Below are 8,961 nucleotides of genomic sequence, written 5' to 3' on the forward strand. Positions count from 1 at the left end.
CATAAAGGACAGCACATAAGAGTAGGTGGATGATCAAAAGTTGAGAGACAATTTACAACAGTTTGGAAAAGAAGGGCTGCACAGCTGAGGGTGAACCTATGCTAGACTACCTGTGATGGAATGCCCTATGAATGTGGCCAAACAAACCTGACCAGGCTGGGACAAAAGCGCCTGAGGAGGTCATTTTTCTTTCATTGCAGTGCATCCATCAGTGACTGAGAATCACACAATTAATATCATTATGCACAAAGGTGGGCAGAGCATCCATCAGTGACTGAGAATCACACAATTAATATCATTATGCACAAAGGTGGGCAGATTAGAAAGGGTAGTGAGTGGTGGGATGAAGTAGAGTGTTAGTGAAAGAGATGAGAGAGAGGCATTTGGATGATTTTTGCATGAAAGTAGTGCAAATGACTGGAAGATGTCTAAAAGAAAGTGGCAGGAGGTCAAGAGAAAGGTGCAAGAGGTGAAAAAAAGGACAAATGAGAGTTGTGGGAGAGAGTATCATTAAATTTTAGGGAGAATAAAAAGATGTTTTGGAAGGAGGTACTACATATTTGGTCCATGTATTCCTGGTTGCCATGCAACCTTTTCGACAAGGATAACTTGGTTCAATTACAGAGGCGTAATTTTCATGTATTCCAAAATAATTAGAATAAATAGGCATCTACTGATATCAACTAAGGCAGTGTGTTTCAATTTCGGATCAGTTTTTCTTGAAGATATACTGTCAAAAAAACTCAAAACCACATGATTGTATGAAACATTATTGTCAGCAACATCACTAGGTGCAGAAGCTTTTCATGGAGGCTTCGACATTACGGGGGAAATTGTGAACCCCTAATTTTTCAAAATGTAAGCCCTTTGTCTAAGTAGCGAGAGAAGTGATTCGGTTCCAAACGTATTTCTCAATGGCCCTAGGTGATTTTTTGGGTATTCGCATGATGCCTTTAAGGCCAAGTATACCATCTTTGCTGATGCAGGGCTGAATATCCGATGCCTGATGATACGCAGGGGTATTCAAAAATTGCAGACTTGCTCGATTATTTGTACCAAATGTAAGAGTGAATAAATGTGACTTAACACATGGAACCTATGAACGAAGTGATCACGGTGGGGGCTAAATTTTCTGAGTGTTAAGAATTTTAGTGACACATAACTTCCAAACATAGGTACGTTTAGACAGTTTTTCCAACAATGTAACAGCCACACAGGCTATAATATCAGGAATGATTAAAAATTGAGACAAATTTTCATGGTTATCAATCCAGATAAGGATGTGTATAAAATGACTGCTGTTAGGCAGAAAGTTTTGCATTTGGTCACATAGAAACGACAAGATGACAAAAAGAATCATGTGAGCATGACGGAAACTGAAAAGCAAGACCAATTATGGAAGGATCAATCGTTTTTGCTTCCTAAAATACAGAGGCTTACATCTCAGGAAAATAATTGTCAAACGGTTACTGGACGAACTTTGCCTCCCGATACGACCATTATGTAGCTCTGTAAACCTTGCCAAAGTCTTTCCACTCATAGAAGGGGCTTTCTCGGCAACCATGAATGAGACTGAATAACGAATTCCTTTTTCTTTTTTATCATTGAAGGATCTATCTGCTGCATTGCTTGAAGATAACAGCTGATATGAACGTACCCCTACTATATTCCGAGATACCCACAATGAGCTTTTACCCAATTGATGTCGTACATGCTTACCTCTAAATCAATAACCTACCATATAGTATACAGGAATTATGCAACATAAACTTAGACCTCTGAAGATTGAGCTCTCTTATGGTTTGCCTTTGTACAAGTGGGCAATATGACACGAATGCAATTTCAGGGCACCTACATGGAGTGGAAATACAATTGAATAACTGATGAACATCAAATTAGTACCCCTTTTGAATAAATTCCATGAGATGACATCCAACCTGTGCTTGCCGGCTTTCATTTCGCAAAGCTTTAACTACTGTGTAGTTTAATATCATTTTGTGGAACTATTATTCACACCACCTCGACCAAAAACACCTATATCTGCCACTCTATCATCAAGCACATTCAACAAACCTTCAAAATACTCACTCCATCTCCTTCTTACATCACCACTTGCGCCCTTCACCGAAGTTCCCATTTGCTCCCTTGTCTTACGCACTTTATTTACCTCCTTCCAGAACATCTTTTTATTCTCCCTAAAATTTAATGATACTCTCTCACCCCAACTCTCATTTGCCCTTTTTTTCACCTCTTGCACCTTTCTCTTGACCTCCTGTCTCTTTCTTTTATACATCTCCCACTCAATTGCATTTTTTCCCTGCAAAAATCGTCCAAATGCCTCTCTCTTCTCTTTCACTAATACTCTTACTTCTTCATCCCACCACTCACTACCCTTTCTAATCAACCCACCTCCCACTCTTCTCATGCCACAAGCATCTTTTGCGCAATCCATCACTGATTCCCTAAATACATCCCATTCCTCCCCCACTCCCCTTACTTCCATTGTTCTCACCTTTTTCCATTCTGTACTCAGTCTCTCCTGGTACTTCCTCACACAGGTCTCCTTCTCAAGCTCACTTACTCTCACCACCCTCTTCACCCCAACATTCACTCTTCTTTTCTGAAAACCCATACAAATCTTCACCTTAGCCTCCACAAGATAATGATCAGACATCCCTCCAGTTGCACCTCTCAGCACATTAACATCCAAAGTCTCTCTTTCGCACGCCTGTCAATTAACACGTAATCCAATAATGCTCTCTGGCCATCTCTCCTACTTACATAAGTATACTTATGTATATCTCGCTTTTTAAACCAGGTATTCCCAATCATCAGTCCTTTTTCAGCACATAAATCTACAAGCTCTTCACCATTTCCATTTACAACACTGAACACCCCATGTATACCAATTATTCCCTCAACTGCCACATTACTCACCTTTGCATTCAAATCACCCATCACTATAACCCGGTCTCGTGCATCAAAACCACTAACACACTCATTCAGCTGCTCCCAAAACACTTGCCTCTCTTGATCTTTCTTCTCATGCCCAGGTGCATATGCACCAATAATCACCCACCTCTCTCCATCAACTTTCAGTTTTACCCATATTAATCGAGAATTTACTTTCTTACACTCTATCACATACTCCCACAACTCCTGTTTCAGGAGTATTGCTACTCCTTCCCTTGCTCTTGTCCTCTCACTAACCCCTGACTTTACTCCCCAGACATTCCCAAACCACTCTTCCCCTTTACCCTTGAGCTTCGTTTCACTCAGAGTCAAAACATCCAAGTTCCTTTCCTCAAAAATAACATGCGTAAGACAAGAGAACAAATGAGAACATCGGTGAAGGGGCAGACGGGGAAGTAATAACAAGTAGTGATGAAGTGAGAAGGAGATGGAATAAGTGTTTTAAAGGTTTGTTGAATGTGTCTGATGACAGAGTGATAGACATAGCATGTTTTGGTCGGGGTGGTGTGCAAAATGAGAGGGTCAGGGAGAATGGTTTGGTAAACAGAAAGGAGTTGTGAAAGTTTTGTGGAAGATGAAAGCTGGCAAGGCGGCAGATTTGGATGGTATTGCTGTGGAATTCATTAAAAAAGGGGTGACTGTGTTGTTGATTGGTTGGTAAGGATATTCAATGTATGTATGGATCATGGTGAAGTGCCTGAGGATTGGCGAAATGCATGCATAGTGCCATTGTACAAAGACAAAGGGGATAAAGGTGGTTGTTCAAATTACAGAGGCGTAAGTTTGTTGAGTATTCCTAGGAAATTATATTGGAGGATATTGATTGAGAGGGTAAAGGCATGTACAGAGTATCAGACTGGGAAAGAGCAGTGTGGTTTCAGAAGGGGTAGAGGATGGGTGGATCAGGTGTTTTCTTTGAAGAATATATGTAAAAAATACTTCGAAAAACAGATGGATTTGTATGTAGCATTTATGGATCTGGAGAAGGTATATGATAGGGTTGCTAGAGATGCTTTCTGGAAGGTTTTAAGTCTATGGTGTGGGAGGTAAGTTGCTAGAAGCAGTGAAAAGTTTTTACCAAGAATGTAAGGCATGTGTAAGAGTAGGAAGAGAGGAAAGTGATTGGTTCCTAGTGAATGTCGGTATTGTGGCAGGGGTGCATGATGTCTCTATGGTTGTTTAATTTGTTTATGGTTAGGGTGGTTCAGGAGGTGAATGCCAAAGTTTTGGAGAGAGGGGCAAGTATACTATCTGTTGTGGATGAGAGGGCTTGGGAAGTGAGTCAGTTATTGTTCGCTGATGATACAGCATTGGTGGATGATTCAGGTGAGAAATTGCAGAGGTTGGTGATTGAGTTTGGTACCAAAGTGTGTGAAAGAAGAGAGTTGAAAGTAAATGTGATTAAGCACAGATGGAACCATGGAAGCGGAAGTGAGTCACAGGGTGGGGAGGGGGCAAAGGTTCTGGGAGTGTTGAAGAATATGTGGAAGGTGAGAACATAATCTTGGAGAGCAAAAATGGGTATGTTTGAAGAAACAGTGTTCCAACAATGTAACATGGCTACGAGGCATGGGCTATAGATAGGGTTGTGCAGAGGAAGGTGGATGTATTGGAAATGAAATGTTTGAGGACAATATGTGGTGTGAGGTGGTTTGATCGAGTAAGTAATGAAAGGATAAGTGAGGTGTGTGGTAATAAAAAAAAGAGTGTGGTTGAGAGAGCAGAAGAGGGTGTGTTGAAGGTTTGGTCACATGGAGAGGTGAGGAAAGATTGACAAAAAAGGATATATGTGTCAGAGGTGGAGGGAAGAAGGAAAAGCAGGAGACCAAATTGGAGGTGGAAGGATGGAATGAAAAAGATTTTGAGCGATTGGGGCTTGAACATACAGGAGGGTGAAAGGCGTGCAAGGAATAGAGTGAATTGGATCGATATGGTGTACTGGGGTCGACTTGCGCTCAGTTGATAGAACCAGTTGATGTGAAGCATCTGGGGTAAACCATGGAAAGGTCTGTGGGGCCTGCATGAGGAAAGGGAGCTGTTTCTGTGCATTACACATGACAGCTAGAGACTGAATGTGAACGAATGTGGCCTTTTTTATCTTTTTCTTGCACTATCATGCTGAACAGGGGGATGCTATTTCATGTGTGGCAGGGTGGTGTTGGGAATGGATGAAGGCAGCAAGTATGAATATGTACTTGTATATATGTGCGCAGGAGGATGGATGTGCTGGAAATGAGATGTTTGAGGACAATGTGTGGTGTGAGGTGGTTTGATCGAGTAAGTAACGTAAGGGTAAGAGAGATGTGTGGAAATAAAAAGAGCGTGGTTGAGAGAGTAGTAGAGGGTGTTTTGAAATGGTTTGGGCACATGGAGAGAATGAGTGAGGAAAGATTGACCAAGAGGATATATGTGTCGGAGGTGGAGGGAACGAGGAGAAGTGGGAGACCAAATTGGAGGTGGAAAGATGGAGTGAAAAAGATTTTGTGTGATCGGGGCCTGAACATGCAGGAGGATGAAAGGAGGGCAAGGAATAGAGTGAATTGGATCGATGTGGTATACCGGGGTTGACGTGCTGTCAGTGGGTTGAATCAGGGCATGTGAAGCGTCTGGGGTAAACCATGGAAAGCTGTGTAGGTATGTATATTTGCATGTGTGGACGTATGTATATACATGTGTATGGGGGTGGGTTGGGCCATTTCTTTCGTCTGTTTCCTTGCGCTACCTCGCAAACGCGGGAGACAGCGACAAAGCAAGAAAAAAAAATATATATGTATATATATATGTATATATATATGTATATATGTATATGTATGTATGTATGTATATATGTCTAGGGATAGGGGAGAAAAAATACTTCCCACGCATTCCTCACATTTCGTAGAAGGTGACTAAAGGGGACGGGAGCGGGGGCTGGAAACCCTTCCCTCCTTGTATTTTAACTTTCTAAAAGGGGAAACAGAAGAAGGAGTCATGTGGGGAGTGCTCATCCTCCTCGAAGGTTCAGATTGGGGTGTCTAAATGTGTGTGGATGCAACTAAGATGAGAAAAAAGGAGAGATAGGTAGTATGTTTGAGGAAAGGAACCTGAATGTTTTGGCTCTGAGTGAAATGAAGCTCGAGGGTAAAGGGGAAGAGTGGCTTGGGAATGTCTTGGGAGTAAAGTCAGGGGTTAGGTTAATGAGAGGACAAGAGCAAGGGAAGGAGTAGCACTACTCCTGAAACAGGAGTGGTGGGAGTATGTGATACAGTGTAAGAAAGTAAACTCTAGATTGACATGGGTAAAACTGAAAGTGGATGGATAGAGATGGGTGATTATTGGTGCACAGGCACCTGGGCATGAGAAGAAAGATCATGAGAGGCAAGTGTTTTGGGAGCAGCTGAGTGAGTGTGTTAGTAGTTTTGATGCACAAAACCAGGTATAGTGATGGGTGACTTGAGTGCAAAGGTGAGTAATGTGGCAGTTGAGGGAATAATTGGTGTACATGGGGTGTTCAGTGTTGTAAATGGAAATGGTAAAGGGCTTGTAGATTTATGTGCTGAAAAAAGGACTGGTGATCAGGAATACCTGGTTTAAAAAGAGAGATATACATAGGTATACGTATGTAAGTAAGAGAGATGGCCAGAGAGCGTTATTGGATTATGTGTTAATTGATAGGTGCGCGAAAGAGAGACTTTTGGATGTTAATGTGCTGAGAGGTGCAACTGGAGGGATGTCTGATCATTATCTTGTGGAGGCGAAGGTGAAGGTTTGTAGAAGTTACCAGAGAAGAAGAGAGAATATTGGGATGAAGAGAGTAGTGAGAGTAAGTGAGCTTAGGAAGGAGATTTGTGGGAGGAAGTACCAGAAGTGACTGAGTACAGAATGGAAAAAGGTGAGAACAAAGGACGTAAGGGGAGTGGGGGAGGAATGGGATGTATTTAGGGAAGCGATGATGGCTTGCGCAAGGGATGCTTGTGGCATGAGAAGTGTGGGAGGTGGGCAGATCAGAAAGGGTAGTGAGTGGTGGGATGAAGAAGTAAGATTACTAGTGAAAGAGAAGCAAGAGGCATTTGGACGATTTTTGCAGGGAAATAATGCAAATTACTGGGAAATGTATAAAAGAAAGAGGCAGGAGGTCAAGAGAAAGGTGCAAGAGGCAAAAAAGAGGGCAAATGAGAGTTGGGGTGAGAGAGTATCATTAAGTATTAGGGAGAATAAAAAGATGTTTTGGAAGGTGGTAAATAAAGTGTGTAAGACAAGAGAACAAATGGGAACTTCAGTGAAGTGGGCTAATGGGGAGGTGATAACAAGTAGTGGTGATGTGAGAAGGAGATGGAGTGAGAAGTTTGAAGGTTTGTTAAATGTGTTTGATGATAGAGTGGCAGATATCGGGTGTTTTGGTCGAGGTGGTGTGCAAAGTGAGAGGGTTAGGGAGAATGATTTGGTAAACAGAGAAAAGGTAGTAAAAGCTTTGCGGAAGATAAAAGCTGGCAATGCAGTGGGTTTGGATGGTATTGTAGTGGGATCTATTAAAAAAGGGGGTGACTGTATTGTTGACTGGTTGGTGAGGTTATTTAATGTATGCATGACTCATGGTGATGTGGCTGAGGATTGGTGGAATGCTTGCATAGTGCCATTGTACAAAGGCAAAGAGGATAAAAGTGAGTGCTCAAATTACAGAGGTATAAGTTTGTTGAGTATTCCTAGGAAATTATATGGGAGGATATTGATTGAGAGGGTGAAGGCATGTTCAGAGCATCAGACTGGGGAAGAGCAGTGTGGTTTCACAAGTGGTAGAGGATGTGTGGATCAGGTGTTTGCTGTGAAAAATATATGTGAGAAATACTTAGAAAAGCAAATGGATTTGTATGTAGCATTTATGGATCTGGAGAAGGCATATGATAGGGTTGACAGAGATGCTCTGTGGAAGGTATTAAGAATATACGGTGTGGGAGGCAAGTTGTTAGAAACAGTGAAAGGTTTTTATCGAGGATGTAAGTCTTGTGTACGTGTAGGAAGAGAGGAAAGTGATTGGTTCTCAGTGAATGTTGGTTTGCGGAAGGGGTGTGTGATGTCTCCATGGTTGTTTAATTTGTTTATGGATGGGTTTGTTAGGGAGGTGAATGCAAGAGTTTTGGAAAGAGGGTCAAGTATGCAGTCTGTTGTGGATGAGAGAGCTTGGGAAGTGGGTCAGTTGTTGTTTGCTGATGATATAGCGCTGGTGGCTGATTCGTGTAAGAAACTGTAGATGCTGGTGACTGAGTTTGGTAAAGTGAGTGAAAGAAGAAAGCTGAGAGTAAATGTGAATAAGAGCAAGGTTATTAGGTACAGTAGGGTTGAGGAACAAGTCAATTGGGAGGTAAGTTTGAATGGAGAAAAACTGGAAGTGAATTGTTTCAGGTATCTGGAAGTGGATTTGGCAGCGGATGGAACCACGGAAGTGGAAGTGAATCATAGGGTGGGGGAGGGGGCGAAAGTTCTGGGAGCGTTGAAGAATGTGTGGAAGTCGAGAACATTATCTCGGAAAGCAAATGTGGGTATGTTTGAAGGAATAGTGGTTTCAACAATGTTATATGGTTGTGAGCCATGGGCTATAGATAGAGTTGTGCGGAGGAGGGTGGATGTGCTGGAAATGAGATGTTTGAAGACAATATGTGGTGTGAGGTGGTTTGATTGAGTAAGAAATAATAGGGTAAGAGAGATGTGTGGTAATAAAAAGAGTGTGGTTGAGAGAGCAGAAGAGGGTGTTTTGAAATGGTTTGGTCACATGGAGAGAATGAGTGAGAAAAGATTGACCGAGAGGATATATGTGTCAGAGGTGGAGGGAACGAGGAGAAGTGGGAGACCAAACTGGAGGTGGAAAGATGGAGTGAGAAAGATTTTGAGTGATCGGGGCCTGAACATGCAGGAGGGTGAAAGGCGTGAAATGAATAGAGTGAATTGGAACGATGTGGTATACTGGGGTCGACATGCTGTCAATGGATTGGACCAGGGCATGTGAAGCGTCTG

The sequence above is a fragment of the Panulirus ornatus genome, chromosome 43 (assembly GCF_036320965.1).
Source record: "Panulirus ornatus isolate Po-2019 chromosome 43, ASM3632096v1, whole genome shotgun sequence".
In the NCBI taxonomy this organism is placed as follows: Eukaryota; Metazoa; Arthropoda; class Malacostraca; order Decapoda; family Palinuridae; genus Panulirus; species Panulirus ornatus.